Raw genomic sequence first — 18,540 nt, forward strand, 5'->3', positions numbered from 1 at the left:
GACGGCGGCGGCGGCGCGCGTGTGTGTGTGGTGTTCAGGTGAGCCTTTGTGTGACTCCTCCCTCTTCCACAAGAGTGGGTACCCCTTGGGGCACAACCCCAATGCTCAAGTCCACTATCTATATACCCTTACAAATGAGTATTCTAAAGCAATGTGGGACTCTTTCTTTAGGGAGACAATAAAGCACCTTTTCTATTTTTTTTAACAATTCACACTTATATTGATAAGTTCCAACAATCCCCCACTTGAATTATTAAAAAAATATTTTTCATCGAGCAGTAACCTAAAAACAATAAGATTGAGCATAAACAAAGGTATTTTTCGACTTGAACCTTTGCATAGTGAATGGAATTTAGAATATACTAGAGTGACACGTAGTCTTGAACTCTACCTCTAACATTGCACCACACACAATCTTTCTAGGGTGTAGTCCAAAAGCCCGTGCTTTAATAGCCATGCACGTCTATCCCAGTATAGTGAACGCTCTAGAAATTTGCCCAAAATTTCATAGGAAGCAGCCCCACTTCCACATTCACGTAGGTGAGTCTATCAAGAGTACTCCTGTAGCTCGGTACTACACTCCACATAGAGTATAGATCTCATTAAGAGTTTCTATTAACTCATCCTTATGTCGCTTTAGGAATTCATGCTTCAAGTTAACTTTAAGTAATAGCATGATCTATCTCATATCACATCATAACTTGTTATTACCCATTGAACCTATTTCTTGGGATCTCCAGTCCATAGGTCGGGTTACCATCATGTGTGACTCATCATTCTAAGGGCAATAGTCCCATTCCTTTTGATGTTTTAAGGACTTTCTCTCTAGCTAATCCTTTCGTCAAAGGATCAGCTAAATTTTCATCAGTGCGTATATGATCCACTCTTACAGCTCTTGTAGAGAGGAACTCTCTAACAGTATTTGTAACGCCCTGGCTACCCCAGAACAGTTACGGTGAACGGTGGACCGGAAATTTGACTCGTTACCCGAGTCCTTTGGTCAAAAACGTGCTCTAAGTGTAATTAACAGGTTAAGGTATAAAACCAATAAAAAGGAAATGGAGATTTTATTACAAACTGCTCTGCAGAGCTAAACAAAACATTTACAAGTGGTTTTCAGTTCAAAATGGTCATTATAGTTTTAAATTTACAATCCCGCCGACCTAAGCGGCAAAAATAGGGTAAACCCCCTAGTTCCTCTGAGAACACCATGACCGTGGCGGTCAAGCGGCCGCATATGTACACACCACCACATCAGCTCTCCACTCAAGGCTAGGTGAGCTTTTCTTTCCCTTTACCTGCAGCACATAGCACCCATGAGCCAAGGCCCAGCAAGAAAACATAACACTTTTCAATAACATTATCAAATGATTATCATTATAATCATACTAAACATAAAGCTTTCAACAAGAAAATGAACATCACATGATTTTAGCGGGAGAGTGGCTGTTAAGTAAGCCACTAGCCTCCAAGCTCTCTTTTCTAGCGGGAGAGTGGCTGATGGGTAAGCCACTAGCCTTCAAGCTCTGTTTTCTAGCAAGAGAGTGGCTGATAGGTAAGCCACTAGCCTTCAAGCTCTGTTTTGTAGCGGGAGAGTGGCTGATAGGTAAGCCACTAGCCTCCAGGCTCTGTTTGTTCATCGACCCTCAGGGTCGGTCAGGCATTAATGCTCCTTGAGTCATTCAATGCTAATGGTCGATTAGATCTAATCTCTGTTGGCTTGCGTGATTCACGCTAAGGCCGTTCTGACAAGTAAGTCAGCGCTTCCTGACCTGTGTCCAGTAACACTGCCGAGCCTGACAAATAAGTCACAGCCTCACAGCTGATACTAACACTTTTGTCGATTCTGTATTCAATCCATGTCCATATTTATACAATCAACATGCCTCACAAATATCCATGCATGTCACACTTTGGGTGCAGTTTTCTTACCTCCGGTTCGAGCAAGAACAAATAATAGAGTGACCCTGAGAACGATTTACTTTTTGGTCCTTTAGCGGTTACCTGGTCATAACCAAATTATGGGATTCCATCAATAAAATGAATAATAAAAGGTTCCCAAACCAAAACGTAACCTCCGGGACCTCAAACACTACTCAACCGGGTAGTAGGTTCAATCCCGAGGCCTTAGACTTGAATCCCCATGCTTAAAAGCTCATTTTGCCTAAAAATACCTTAAGGGCCGCGGCCCTCCTTGGCCATGCCGCGGCCCGCCCCTCAGACAGAGGCGCCTAAACCCAGCAGCCACCAAGGGCCGCGGTTCACCCCTGCCATGCCGCGGCGCAACACCCAGTTCAGCCAAAAACCCTGTTTTTCTTCCTCTACGATTTCTCTTAGAACCAACCCTTCAAACCCAGTTTAAACACCACCCAAACCTCTTTCAAACACCCATCTAAACCACCAAACATCACCCATAGCTATCCCTCATCATAACCCAAGTAAAACATCCCAAGAACTTCCCTTAATTCCAACTTTCCACACCTAAATTAAGAGCTGAAATCCATGAACGAAAACAGAGCAAAACCAGTAAAACAATGGATAAAACTCACCTCAAACCTGGAATAGAACCCTCTCCAATGGCTGAACCAAGTCTATAGCTTAAGCCCCTTGATTTCCTAGCTTAGTTCCACCCCTTGAGCTCAAAATCTCCAAAGAGGAAGCAAAGAAAATGAAGGGAAGGGAAGGTACGGGAAGGATGAAGCAAACTCTGTTTTGGGTTCTGTTTTACAGCCTTCCATACATCATATATATCCATATACCAAAAGACCATTATACCCCTAAGCATACTAAAGCTTCTAAAACCACTCAAGGGCAATTTTGACATTTTCCACCTACACCGTCAATCATAATTAACGTTTCCCAATTCCCGCTAATCTCAATATCCTCAAACACCAATATTTCACCTCCTGTTACCCTTTAATACCCGGTAACACTCTAAACATTAAAAGCACCCCGAGACTCACCCCGAGCCCCGAGCTTAAGCCCGTTATGACCAAACCGATATTTAACATTCCTTGATCGTCTCATGCCAAATAGCTCGAACAAACCCACATTATAATGTGGTCTCAAATTATATCACCAACATGTGAATAAATAATCAATTTACCCTCAACGGGTCAAATTACCATCACACCCTTGTATAAAGAAATATAGACACATATGCATGCATTTCCAGCCATAGTACTCCATGGCCTACTGTTCACGCCGTTAACAGGGTTCAACCCTAGTTCCACTTTAAACCTCGGCCGTGGTGGTCGAGCAGCTGCATATGTACACGTCATCACCTAAGCTCTCCAACTCAAGGATGGTCCAGCTTCCTCTTGCCTTTACCTGCACCACATAGCACCCGTGAGCCGTAGCCCAGCAAGAAAACATAACACTTTTCATAAACATTATCAAATGATTATCATTATAATCACATTAAACATAAAGCTTTCAAACAAGCAAATGAACATCACATGATTTAGCGGGAGAGTGGCTGTTAGGTAAGCCACTAGCCTCCAAGCTCTCTTTTCTAGCGGGAGAGTGGCTGTTAGGTAAGCCACTAGCCTCCAGGCTCTGTTTTCTAGCGAGAGAGTGGCTGATAGGTAAGCCACTAGCCTTCAAGCTCTGTTTATTCATCGACCCTCAGGTTCGGTCAGGCATCAATGCTCCTTGAGTCATTCAATGCTAGTAGTCGATTAGATCTAATCTCTGTTGGCTTGCGTGATTCACGCTAAGGTCGTTCTGACAAGTAAGTCAGCGCTTCCTGACCTGTGTCCAGTATCACTGCCGAACCTGACAAGTAAGTCACAGCTTCACAGCTGATACTAACACTTTTGTCGATCTGACTAGTTAGTCAGTACCATACACAAGTAAGCAATGCTATCAATATGTATCATATGCCAGTTATCCAAGAATAGGGCATTCAGCATGCTTACTAAACAGTTTCTAGCACAGTCATGATCATGCACAAACTCAGAGACTCAAGCTCTGACCAATCTCATATTCATCGTTCATGGCATGCCCTAACACATGTTTCTCGTGCATTACATGCACCACACTTAATTATCCAGCATGCCTCAACAACAGTCATATGCAAATGGGTAAGATTGCCAAGCATTCATTATGCTAACAATGTTTACATTTAAATATCCAACATGCATCCATAATAACCATGCATGTCACATATACACAAGGTGCAGTTTTCTTACCTTGGGTTCGAGCGAGAATTAATAAAAGAAACGACCTTTGAGAACGATCAGCTTTTAATCGTTTAGCGGTCACCTAGTCATAACCAAACATAAAACCTCATCAAAAAGAGTAATTAAATACTTCCAAACCCAACCCAAGCCTCCAAAACATCCAATCCCACTCAACTAGGTAGTAGGATCAATCCTAGGCCCTTAGAGTTAAGTTCCCATCACAAAACCACCATTTAGTATTTTTTTTCCCTTAAGGGCCGCGGCCCTACATGGACCATGCCGCGGCGCGCCCCCCTGACAGAACCTCCACCACCTTCTTCAAGCTAGGGCCGCGGCGCCCAAGAACAGGGCCGCGACCCAACTTCGCACCAGCCATTTTTCTTCGTTTTTCCACTTCTAAAACCTTCCAAAAACCCATCTAAACATCTCCAAATCATCAAATCAATATTACCAAACTTCTTAATGGTCCAAAACCACCAAAACCTGAGGCTCAAACCAACCAAAAACTCAACAATTCACAAAGTTCAATCCTAGGCTTAAAAACTTAAGAAACTCAAAACTTAACTAACAAAAACAGAGCACACCTTAAATTCATAATTGAAACTCACCTCAAACACGGTTTTGAATCCCCTTTAATGGTTGTGACAAGTTCCCTAGCTTCCCCCTTTGATCTCCAAGCCTAACTCCTCAAGGTGGCTCTAAAAATTCAAAGAAAAGGGTGAAGGAAAGTTTGTACGGGAGAGAAAGGAAGAAAGGATGAGGTTAGGCTCTGTTTTGCTCTGTTTCTACAGCCTTCCAAACCCCCAAAAACTGATATAAATCCTTAAGGTCAAAAGACCATAATGCCCCTAGACCAACTTAAAAGCTTCTAAACACTCCCGAGGGTAAATTCGTCATTTCCAACCTATACTATTAATTATAATTAACGCTCTCCAATTCCCGCTAATCTCCACATTCTCAAATACCAATAAATCATATCTCATTACCCTTTAATTCCCGGTAATGCTCTAATCATTAAATTCACCCCGAGACTCACCCCGAGCCCCGAACTTAAACTCGTTATGACTAGACCGAACACTTACATCTCATGATCGTCTCATGTCGATAGCTCGAACCAATCCACCTTATAGTGTGGCTATATTAATTAATCACAATCATGCACCCAAAATATACAATTACGCCCACAGTGGCCAAATTACCAAAATACCCTCATAATTAACATATGAGCCCATATGCATGCATTCACCATCATATAATAATATAATTCACGTAAACATGCATATAATCATTACATATCATAATAAATCAATTATGGCCCTCCCGGCCTCCTAATCAAGGTCCTAAACCTTATTAGGAAATTTGGGGCATTACAACTATCCCCCCCTTATAGAAATTTCGTCCTCGAAATTTACTCAACAACTCGGAACTAGAATTCCACTTACTTGTCACAAATTCCTTAAGTCATTCCTTGACTTCAGTATTTCGATAGCCTTACCTTAACCCGAGGTATATTCGGTTCAACAGAACCTCATTACTTATGTTACAATCTGAACTGGCTATTCCTTACCGGAATACTTAACCTAAACTTCAGATTCTCATAATTCAATTTATAAATTCCTTCGGCCCATGCCCACTGCACGGAAGCACATAACTCACTGTATACAACTGTCAGTGCCAAAAGTAAAACTGATTCAGAGTCACCCTGCCCTAACCCAATTAGGTTCCAATTATTGAAGCAAACTAGGGCTTAACTTGAACTGGGGTTTCCTCACTTCTCACTGTAGTAATACTTTAGAGAAAACACATTCTCCTACTTGGAATTCCACATTCCTACTTTCCAGTTCAATAATATTGTTCTGTCTATTCTGAGGAATGAGCAACCAAAATTCAAGCTCCAGCAATCTCATAAATCCCCTGAACCACCTCAGGATCCAGACATATATATATATATATATTTCCTCACTCATCTTATAAGATGTTCCTCCAATAATAATTGGATAACCCTCTCTCTCTGATTTACCACCAGTCTGAGAGTGATAAACTGTACTGAGTTCCATTTATATACTCATCGCCTTCCTAACCCTTCCAAAACCTGGAAGTCACAATAAAGTCTTCATCTGATAAAATAGACCTTGAGTTCACGAAGGCTCTCTATCCTTATTGATAAAATAACTCACTTGGACTACCAGTCCACAATAACTTAATGCCAAATCATTTCGATCCATCAACCTATGAATCCCACCGCGAAACCCATCACGATGCTCACTTTTCCCACTATGAAATACCCAAAGGCTGTAATGACCTTGCTGTTTCCTAGTACACTGTCCCAATCTGTTAACAGGTAAGAGCTTTACACATACCTCGATACACGCCTCTTCGTCTCAGGCCATCACTATAAGATTTCCATGTCATGTTCCCCTTTCACGATGCCTGAATGAAACGAACAAAAGAATAGCATGAGATTCATCCAGAATCTCTCAGTTAATCTCAATGTCCATCGGATCCCAAGTCCGATCTCTATATCACCATAAGTTCATGTCTGTCACTATACAACCTTTAGCTAATCCAGCTAAAGCTTTCCATTCAACCTTGCCCGTCTGTGGCTCACTCAACCATCTTTCCTTTTTTTCTTTCTTAAGATAATAATCTCAAACAATAAACTGGCCACTCGGCCCACCAGAAACTTTACCCAGTCTTGGTCTGATTCTTTAATCAACATGTTACATAGGCAATCACTTTTCTCTATCACTAGGATGTCATAACAATCCTCAAACTAATCCTGGTCTATAAAAGACCCAGCACACTTCCCAAGGCACCTACAATAACTTTACCATCCATGGACACTCCTGTCCCCAAGGCACTCTTCACTCTTGGCAATTCTCCGCAGAGAAAACACCACTATACCATCGTCCAAGACGATCATAAATCCCATTCAAATCTACCCTTGAATGCGCTATACATCTTATTCACAAACACTTAGCATCAAACAATTCTCAAGATATGCTCAGCACTCGCAGTGCTCCAATCCGATACCAACACAACCCTTTACTTGATTTTCTCACTCAGATCTTTAACTGGTCTTAACCAGATCCAAGATCCACCTTAAAAGATTCCATCTTACTCAGCAACTAACTCTTTAATTCTTATAACCCCACTGAGCCACTCAAAACTATGTTGACATCTGATTCCCTCTCTGGCACTAAATCAAACACCATTCTAGTCTCTTTTCATAAAAAAGAGCCCTGGCAGACCACTTGGGAACACATGCAGAACTCACAGACTAGCCCAGTCTGTCTTGATCTCACTAACACAATCTAGGTGGTATTCACCACACTGGCTAAGAGCTTCATGCACCTCCCTGCACAAACTTCAGCCCTCACATCCGGTATCATAAATATATTGAATCCATGCACAGTGCCAATTGTCACAAGACTTTCTGCTCACAAGCTCAAGAATTACTATACTTTCCTTGCTATTCAAAACTGTTCTAAAATTATTTAACCGATCCACACCTTAGATCAACCATAGCCAGTCATAACTAACTCATGAAACCAACGATGAGTCCTTGCCATAACTCAACTTACCCCTTAAGTTACCAATACCGTGCTACTTTTCCCATCACAACATATGTTGCGATAATTTTGCTATGCAAGTGCACACAGTCGCAAATTCGTAATAAAATGGTAAAACCAAGTATCGTCCTCAAGGACTGATTTACCAATTACCAGTCAATTAATTTCTTGTTCTATTTGATGAATTGAAATTCTTGATTTTTGTAAAATACAGCAAAAGTAACAATAAAATGCAGAAATAATAATCGAAATTAAATGGAATAAAAACTAATAGTAAAACTTTTACTTTAATCACTGAGAAACAATTAGGATATTCAATCTCATCAACTATCCTTCCTATTATTCCCTAATGCAAAATGTGAATTCTTCTTATTTTTACCTACTTCAATTAACAAGTTGATACAGCAGCCTATAATCATACTATGAATTATAAACTCAACCTAGGTGACAATTTCCTATATTTCCATGGTAAATTGAACCACAAAGGTAGCATTAATTTCCACAACTTAACAACAGTTACACAATTAATTCAGATACTTTCGTTCTAAATCAAAATTATGTCCAATATAACCAAAGCATAATTAAATCTCACTTCTCAGATTTTGACTTAAAAACATATGAATATGACTAAAGATGGCCAATCAATAATCACTCTATAAGAACAGATTATATGGAATTGAAGAAGATTGAAGAAGAGGAAATTAAAATTGCATTAGGTCATAACATAAATTCAAGAGATTCAATTGAACATCCTAAACAGAAAATTAGTTCATAGTCATAGTGCTAATCACAACAGAAATTAAAGATAACATCAGGAAGAAAAACATGTAAAAATACTCTAAGCTTGAGCCTTCAAAACCAGAACTTCTCCCTTCGTCCGTACGTCCTTCTCTCTTCTTTTTCCCCTCTTAAAAACCTAAGATTTCGAATTTTAAAGAGGCGGGCCGCGGCTCTACATACACTATGCCGCGGCCTGTATCCACATTCCTGGGCAAAAAGCCCTTTCCATGCCGCGGCCCTCCGAAGCCATGCCGCGGCCCATACCAACGAATTCTGGGCAAAATGCCCATCTATGCCGCGGCCCTCCATAGCTATGCCGCGGCCCTAAGATGTCCTCAAAAACAATGCTTCTGTTTCTCCCCCTAGCCGCGGCTCTACTTTGCTCATGCCGTGGCTCTTAAGGAATTTTTCAATTCTTCAAGTTTTCATCCCAAAATTTCACCAACACTTCCAAATTGTGTTGAGAACCATTCTTTATCAAAATAAGATGAAAAACTTGATTATTTCTTCCCTTTCTTTGGCATTTTCTTCCACATGCTCACTTCTTCCTGACATTCACAAAAACAACCAAACAAAGCATAAACCCGCACTAATTGAAAGAAAAACGAAATAAAAGACTACTAAAAACATCACCAAAACATAATAAAAACTAGACTCATCAAACTCCCCCAAACTTAACCTTTACTCGCCCTCGAGTAAAGACCAAGTTACACTAACAAAAAGAAACAAACACAAACGAACAAGCTAAACCATCATCACCATCTACACTGCTTTGCCAAAACTCATGAAATCTCAATTGCAATATTTATAACCAGAATTTCAGCTCAATTGCCTTAAAGTCCAACTTATACAATTCAAATAGGGAAATCAATAATATATCATAAAAATGACTACAACACTTGGATTCTATCATATATGCTCAACTCATTCCAGACAATTCCACAAACCAACTCTACAATATGCTTGCATTACTTGACCTTCTCCACTAATATCAACAACACATGTTTTGAAATCAAAAGGACTTTCACAGGTTATAGTGTTAGGCTTAGGTAAGGGTAGATGAAATTCTCATTTAGGCTCAGTCGATACCATAAGCATAAAAAATCTTGAAACCCACCAAATTTCTCTTTACCACACCAAAAATCACCCTTTTATACAATTAGAGAGAGAGAGATTACAACACTTTTCATTATTTTCTTCTATTTTTTTTTTTTTTAGACTTATCACTTTTTTTTTTTTTTTTTAAAATCACACTCCCCCAAACTTATTATTTTCTATATATATATATATGATCAAGGAGTGTGACAAAGTGATATTATTTTTTTTCAAAGACTTCTCTCTCTCTCTTCTTTTTGTACAATCATACTATATTCCAATCATACCAACTTCTTACTATTTTTCCTTCTTCTTTCCCACAGATTATATGCTTATGATAACAAAAGGAAAGGAAAACAAAAATAAAGAAGTTAAGAAATTTAGGCTCAAGTAGTATGATCAAGAACAAAAACCAAGTTCAAGGCTCAAAAGGGTAACTAAGGATAATTAACTCAAGGTCGGCTTGAAAGGCACAATCGATCCAATAAAATTGCCTAAATCACTTTTCTAAACACATGTCATCACGAATTTCGCCTCAAAAGCCAAATAATGCAAGTTCTATTAGATTCAAATTGTCATTCCACCAACCCTAGGCAAACACATATAATACAATCCAAAATGTTGTCTTTTCAAAACATATTAAAAATTTCCCACAAAACTTTCTAAATTCAACTCTAAAAAAATTGAACCAAGCACACAGTTGAATTCAATTTCCTTTTCACGAGCAAAGACAAAGCAACTACAGACAAGAATGATGGTTTAACATTTACACTAACCACAGAAAATAACACAACAGACTAAAGAAAACTAAACTAAACAACGCAGAAACAAAAATAAAACAAAAGAAGCTCCCCCCCAAACTTAAGATGCACATTGTCCCCAATGTGATAAAGAAAAGAACAAGGGAAGAGAACTTACCTGACGCCACATCAGTATGGCGGTGGAGGTGGTGGAGGTGGCCACTGATATGGAGTGTACTGTGGCGATGGGGTGAAATAATTCTCATCAGCTGAACTCATAGTCCACCTCGTGACCAAAGTATTCAACTCCTCAATGTGCGCCCGCCCATATTCATTATGTTGCACCATAAAGTCATTATAGTGCTGATTTTGCGCCTGCTGCGATTGGATTAAATACTGATTTTGCTGAATAATGTAATCCAAGCGAGCATGCGTACGCTGTGTGTGCTCATCAATCGGTCCTCCAATTGCCAAATTTTCAGGTGGGTTGCTGGGACCCGCTTCTTCTACTTCCTCCTCCTCAGCTTGATCAGGGTCCCCTGTTTCATCAGCCCGACTGCGCTTATTTGGCTGAGTAGAGACAGGCTGCGTAAGCGAAGCTGGAGGGAAGGCCGTAAACAAGGTCTGATTGATTGCCCCCATTGGCCTCCAGACTAGATCGCTGGGAAAGGTTGGTACCTCATAAGTGTTGCATAAATTCGAGAGGAAGGTACCATGGGCGACACCAGCTGTAGTGTTGAATCTACTGATGTTGCGAATGCTATAGCGAATAATGCGGCCCACATCGACCTTCTTTTGGGTCATGATAGCATACACTAACAAACAACGCTCTCGATCAACAGAAGACAGATGAGACGTCGGCAGTAAACGTGCACTTTCAAAATAAACCCACGCCTTCGCAATGGGTTTAGCTGCCACCTGAACAACTCTTTGGGCCTCCCATTATGATAACTGAAACGTGCCCCTTCCATACTCAAGACCGCAGCCACCGCATCATAGTCTGGCTCCTCGAAATGGGCCAACTGCCAGTGTTCATCCTCTTGTGCAGAAAAAGAGGGAAGATCCAGTAATTGGTTGAATGCATAGGCTGTTGTAGGCACCAATTTGCCCCTGACAAAATTATTCTGCTCTGCATCTTGATATGAAAAGTTGGCGAAAAATTCATATATAATAGAGTAGTTGGCTGAATCCACATAGGTCGAGTCACAAAACAAATTCCATTTACGTCGCACTATTTCAGCATTGATAAGTTCATAGCCAGGGTGTTGTACAGCAGGGGCCTCATTAAAGTCAAACCCCCTTTCCCTTACCACCGATCTTTTATAAATCTTTTTAAACAACTCGGCAACGTCCTTATTAACAAATAAATTAGTGTCATACTCAGCTGGGGCAGGTGGTGTTGGTAGAGGTTGAGTGCGTGATGATGATGCTCTCTTTGAGGAGGTGCCTCTAGGGGGATTTCGCTTAGGACCCATAGTTTCTTTCAAAAAGAACCAACTAAATCCCCAAATATGCTCTCAAGAACTTGAGTATAATTTCCTTTTGTTGTCACTCCCCCCAAACTTACTAATTACCACAATCAATGGCCCCAAACACTAATTACCACAATCAACAATTGAAAAAAAATCCTTAATCTTCTCACAAGAACAACAAAGAACAATCCACAACACCACAATGCAATCTAATCTCCAATCAAAAGCATTAGAATAGAGAAGATACACTTACTTGAATAGCACAAAAATTCTTCTTTTGGTCTCCTTGACTGATGGAAGTCTCAAAAAAAAATAGAGAGAAAAAGAAGTTTGGAGTGTGATGTAGATTGTGAGTGAATGAATGAGACAATGGCTGATTTAGGGCTTTTTATCCCAATTTTCGGACTAGGGCCGTGGCATTACCTTGACTATGCCGCGGCCCGCATAAAATTTCCAGGTTGGAATGCCGCGGCCCTCTCAAACATATGCCGCGGCCCGCCCCTATACTGCCAAATCCGTGGGCCTCTGGAACCCCCAATGCCGCGGCATCATATGGCTATGCCGCGGCCCTTAAGGAATTTTTGATTTTTTTGATTTTTTAAAGTTTTTTTGATTTTTCACGTTTTTCACGATTCTAAAAGTCTAAAAATAAACCAAATATCCATTGTTTACAAATACAAAAGTAAAATAAATAACAAGTAAAATATAGGGTGCCTCCTACAAGCGCTGTCGTTAACGTCATTTAGCCGGACGCTGAACCCCTCTTCAGAGAGGCTTCAGAAGGAGGATAGACTTCGCTTGATCAAAACTACCACCCAAGTAGGGCTTCAATCTCTGACCATTGAATTTAAAGGAATCACCTGAGTTGCCCCGAACTTCTACAGAACCATATGGAAAAACTTGAACTACAGTGAATGGCCCTGACCATCTTGACTTCAGTTTGCCAGGAAACAGCCGCAGTCTTGAATTGAAAAGAAGTACCTGCTGCCCTGGTTGGAACTCTTTTCTGATTAAGTTCTTGTCATGCCAAGCCTTTGTTCTTTCTTTATAAATCTTGGCATTCTCATAAGCCTCATTTCTGAACTCGTCAAGTTCATTCAGTTGCAACAGTCTTCTTTCACTAGCGGCACTCCAATCATAATTTAACTTTTTCATAGCCCAAAATGCCCTATGCTCTAATTCGACTGGTAGATGACATGCTTTACCAAACACCAACCTGTAAGGAGACATGCCTATTGGTGTTTTGAATGCAGTTCTGTATGCCCAAATCGCATCATCTAACTTTTTCGACCAATTTTTCCTCGAACTGTCAACGGTCTTCTCAAGGATGCTCTTGATTTCTCTGTTCGAAACTTCAGCTTGCCCATTTGATTGAGGATGGTAAGGCAAAGCTTTTCGGTGATAAACTCCATATCGAGCCAGAAGTGCATCCAGTTGCTTATTCACATAGTGTTTCCCTTCATCACTAATCAGAGCTCGGGGAGTGCCAAATCTAGTAAAAATATGTTTATGCAGAAAATTAAGCACAGTTTTACCATCATTGGCTCTAGTTGCTGCAGCCTCCACCCATTTGGATACATAATCCACTGCCAATAGAATATATTCATTGTTGTAAGACGGTGGAAAAGGCCCCATGAAATCGATGCCCCAGACATCAAACAGTTCCACTTCAAGAATCCCTTGTAGAGGCATTTCGTTTCTCCTCGAGATATTGCCAGTTCGTTGACATCTATCACAAGCCTTGACAAAAACATTGGCATCCTTGAATAATGAAGGCCAATAGAAACCACTTTGTAATACCTTAGCCGCCGTTCTTGATGCTCCAAAATGCCCTCCGCATTGTTGAGTATGACAGTGATTAAGAATGGACTGCATCTCTTCTTCAGGAACACACCTTCTGATAATCTGATCAACACAGTGCCTATAGAGAATAGGTTCCTCCCAATAGTAGTGTTTCACCTCAGAAAAGAATTTCTTTAATTGCTGCTTAGACATTTCAGAAGGCACAATTTTTGCGACTAAGAAGTTCACTATGTCTGCAAACCAAGGGACAGCTAAGGTTTCACTTACCCCAAACAACTGCTCATCAGGAAAATGATCATTGATTTGCACTGCTTTCTTGTTTTCAGTCTCCTCCACCTCAAGTCTAGAGAGATGATCAGCTACCACATTCTCGCTGCCCTTCTTGTCACGAATCTCCATGTCAAATTCTTGAAGCAACAGAATCCATCTAATCAAGCGGGGCTTGGCATCTTTCTTTGACATCAAATATTTAATGGCAGAGTGATCAGTGTAGACAATCACTTTGTTGCCAATTAGATATGGTCTAAATTTGTCACAAGCAAACACAATAGCTAGCAACTCTTTTTCTGTAGTAGCATAATTCAGCTGAGCATCATTTAGAGTCCGACTAGCATAGTAAATAGATCTGAACACCTTGTCAATCCGCTGTCCCAGAACTGCCCCCACTGCGTAATAACTGGCATCACACATCAACTCAAAAGGCAATTCCCAACTCGGAGCTATCACAATTGGAGCAGAAATCAGCTTTTCTTTCAAGAAATTGAACGCCCTCAAACATTCGTCATTAAAATCAAAGACAACTCCATTCATAAGCAGATTCGAGAGAGGCTTAGACACCTTTGAGAAATCTTTGATGAATCTTCGATAGAAACCAGCGTGACCAAGAAAACTTCTAACTCCTTTGACTGAAACTGGTGGAGGCAGCCTTTCAATGGTAGAAATTTTCGCTCTATCTACCTCAATTCCCTCACTTGAAATTTTATGGCCAAGAACGATCCCCTCTTTCACCATAAAATGGCATTTCTCCCAATTCAACACCAGATTAGCCATCTCACAACGACGCAGCACGTTCTCCAAATTACCCAAACAGAGGTCGAATGATGAGCCAAAACAGAGAAATCATCCATGAAAATCTCAATACACCGGTCTACCATGTCTGAAAATATGGCCATCATGCACCTTTGAAATGTTGCAGGGGCATTGCACAGTCCAAATGGCATTCTCCTGAAAGCAAATGTGCCATAAGGACATGTGAAGGTTGTTTTCTCTTGATCCTCTGGTGCAATAGCGATCTGATGATACCCAGAATACCCATCCAAGAAATAGTAGTAGCTGTGGCCTACCAATCTGTCAAGCATCTGATCAAGGAAAGGCAAAGGGAAATGATCCTTCCTTGTTGCCTTATTGAGCTTGCGGTAGTCTATACAAATCCGCCACCCCGTTACAGTTCTTGTTGGAATGAGTTCATTGTTCTCATTTTTCACTACAGTCATTCCACCCTCCTTAGGTACCACTTGCACAGGGCTCACCCATGCACTATCAGAAATTGGGTAGATCACCCCAACATCCAACCATTTAAGAATTTGCTCAAGTACTACATCCTTCATGGCTGGATTGAGTCTTCTCTGGGCCTCTATGGATGGCTTGCTATTCTCCTCCAATAAGATTTTATGCATCACTGTCGCTGGGCTTATTCCTCTAATATCTGCCAAGGTCCACCCAATGGCCAATTTATGCTCCCTTAGAACCCTCAACAGTTTCTCCAATTCTACCTTTGACAGGTCAGCTGACACAATGACCGGTAAAGTTTCATTCTCTCCCAAATAAGCATATTGCAAGTGATCTGGGAGGACCTTTAGTTCCAACGGTGGTGGCTGCTGAATGGAGGTTAGCGGTTTATCAGTCGCATCCGCTAATTCTTGAAACTTCTTCCAATATGGTTGAAAAGAGTTGATCCAATTTACACATTCTCTGATCTCAGCATCCTCATCATCATCGCCTTCATCACCCAATAATACTGCCTCTAAGGCATCACTGCTCATCCTTCTCTTGGAGACTGCCTTTTCTATCACATCCACACTAAAGCAACTGTCACTAGCCACCGGATACTTCATAGACTTGAAGACATTAAAGACCACCTCATCTCCTTGAACTCTAAGCTTAAGCTCTCCTTTTTGAACATCAATAAGAGCTTGGCCTGTGGCTAGAAATGGCCTACCAAGAATAATAGGGACATCTGTGTCCTCCTCCATGTCCAGAACAATAAAGTCAGCGGGAAATATGAACTTATCCACTTTCACAAGAACATCCTCAATAATACCTCGTGGATGTGTTAACGATCGGTCTGCGAGCTGTAAAGTGACAGTTGTTGGTTTTGCCTCCCCCAAACCAAGTCTTTTAAACACAGATAAGGGCATCAGATTGATACTTGCCCCCAGATCACATAAGGCGTGCTTGCATTCAAACTTGCCAATGGTGCAAGGTATGGTGAAACTCCCCGGATCTCTCAGCTTTTGGGGTAACTTCCTTTGTAAAATAGCGCTGCACTCTTCAGTGAGTGCTACAGTCTCATAGTTCTCCATTCTCCTTTTCTTTGACAAAATCTCCTTCATGAACTTAACATAACTGGGCATCTGCTCCAAGGCCTCAACAAAAGGAATGTTTATGTGCAGCTTTTTAAACACCTCAAGAAACTTAGAAAACTGTTTATCAAGGGTAGTCTTTCTAAGCCTCTGAGGGTATGGAACTCTAACTGGCTGCTCAATGACAACTGGGGGACTCTGTTCTGACTTCTGATGGTCTTCAGTAACCCTTTCTGAACCAGACTGTGCACCCATCTCTTTTTTCTGAACCACTGCCTGTGGAGGTCTAGGCTGCTCTGTTTGCTTCCCACTCCTCAGAGTAATTGCCTGAACTTGCTCCTTGGGGTTGACTTCAGTATTACTAGGCAAGTTTCCCTGGGGTCTGTTATTGAGCATATTGGCCAACTGCCCAACCTGTGTCTCAAGGTTTCGAATGGAGGATCTGGTCTCAGTCATAAATTGAGTCTGTGTATTAGTAAGAGTCAACAAGGCAGCTTGCAGTTCATTAGGTCTCTCAGGTTGAGGCATTGATTGTTGAGGCCTAGGCTGCAGTGATGACGAAGCTTGATTCATAGGTGGCTGAGGCATGTTATTCTGAAACTGGCCCTGAAACTGAGGTTGTTGGCCTTGATTATTCTTCCACGAAAAATTTGGATGATTTCGCCACCCTGGATTGTAGTTGTTGGAGAATGGATTATTGAGTGGCCTCTGAAAATTTCCCACCGCCTGAACTTGAGCATGATCCATTGGGGTGTTATTCATACAGATAGGGCACTGATCGACAGAATGAGCACCACCACACATTTCACACCTCACTGCCATCTGAACCGCATTAGCTGATACACTGCTCTGTTGCAACTACTTGGTCAAAGAGGCTACTTGCGCTGTTAAAGCAGTAATTGCATCTAGCTCATGCACCCCAGCTATCTTTCTGACTCCTGATGATCTCTCCTCAGACCACTGATGGTTGTTTGTAGCCATGTCCTCCAGCAGCTCATAAGCACCAGTTGCGCTCTTGCTCATAAAAGTGCCACCCGCTGCAGCATCAATAATGGTTCTGGTTGTCGGACATAAACCATTGTAGAAATTCTATACTAGCATCCACTGTTCAATGCCATGATGAGGACATCTTCTCAGGAGTTCCTTAAACCTTTCCCACGCCTCATACAATGACTCTCCGTCATTCTGGCAAAAGTTATTTATCTCTCCCCTCAATTTAGCAGCCTTGGACGGAGGGAAGAATTTGGACAAAAATTTCTGAGCTAGATCTTGCCAGGTGACGATAGAGTTTGGCTGCAGAGAGTTCAGCCAAATTTTTGCTCTGTCCCTTAGAGAAAATGGGAAAAGCCTAAGCTTGATTGCGTCATCACTCACTCCATTATATCTGAAGGTCCCACATAACTCCAGAAAATTGGACAAATGGGTGTGAGGATCTTCAGAGGGTAACCCATTGAATTGCACAGAAGATTGCACCATTTGTAGAATAGCGGGCTTTATTTCAAAGTTGTTGGCCTCTACAGTTGGTGGGCGTATACTATTTTGTACTCCCGTCAGAGTGGGTAGCACATAATCTCGCAGGCTCCTCTCAGCATTGGGTTGAGCCTGAACCCCTCGTACAACTCCAGGAGTTTGAACATTCCTGCCATCCCCTTCATTTTGTGCCATCTTTACAGATTTATGGGCCTCTCTCTTCTTCTTTCTGATTTGATTGCAAGACTTCTCAATCTCAGGATTCAGAGGAACAAGTGTGTCCTTTCCTTTTCTGCCACGCATATACCAAAATTCACCTGAGATAGACAAATTAAGCAACTAAACAGATTAGAAACGAGAGAAATTAAAATCAAATTAGAATAAAAATTAATTAGACTGATATTGATAATTTTTAGTCCCCGGCAACGGCGCCAAAAACTTGTTGCGATAGTTTTGCTATGCAAGTGCACACAGTCGCAAATTCGTAATAAAATGGTAAAACCAAGTATCGTCCTCAAGGACTGATTTACCAATTACCAGTCAATTAATTTCTTGTTCTATTTGATGAATTGAAATTCTTGATTTTTGTAAAATACAGCAAAAGTAACAATAAAATGCAGAAATAATAATCGAAATTAAATGGAATAAAAACTAATAGTAAAACTTTTACTTTAATCACTGAGAAACAATTAGGATATTCAATCTCATCAACTATCCTTCCTATTATTCCCTAATGCAAAATGTGAATTCTTCTTATTTTTACCTACTTCAATTAACAAGTTGATACAGCAGCCTATAATCATACTATGAATTATAAACTCAACCTAGGTGACAATTTCCTA

At 40.9% G+C, this 18,540-nt stretch overlaps 1 non-coding gene across 1 annotated transcript; it reads left to right on the forward strand.

Moving 5' to 3' along the window:
• The first annotated feature begins 17,339 nt into the window (after positions 1–17,339).
• LOC133813712 (small nucleolar RNA R71) lies at positions 17,340–17,446 on the forward strand. The gene has a single exon (XR_009884715.1). It is a non-coding gene; the product is annotated as a small nucleolar RNA R71 (small nucleolar RNA).
• The last annotated feature ends 1,094 nt before the right edge of the window (positions 17,447–18,540 follow it).

The sequence above is a fragment of the Humulus lupulus genome, chromosome 1, assembly GCF_963169125.1.
Source record: "Humulus lupulus chromosome 1, drHumLupu1.1, whole genome shotgun sequence".
Taxonomy (NCBI): Eukaryota; Viridiplantae; Streptophyta; class Magnoliopsida; order Rosales; family Cannabaceae; genus Humulus; species Humulus lupulus.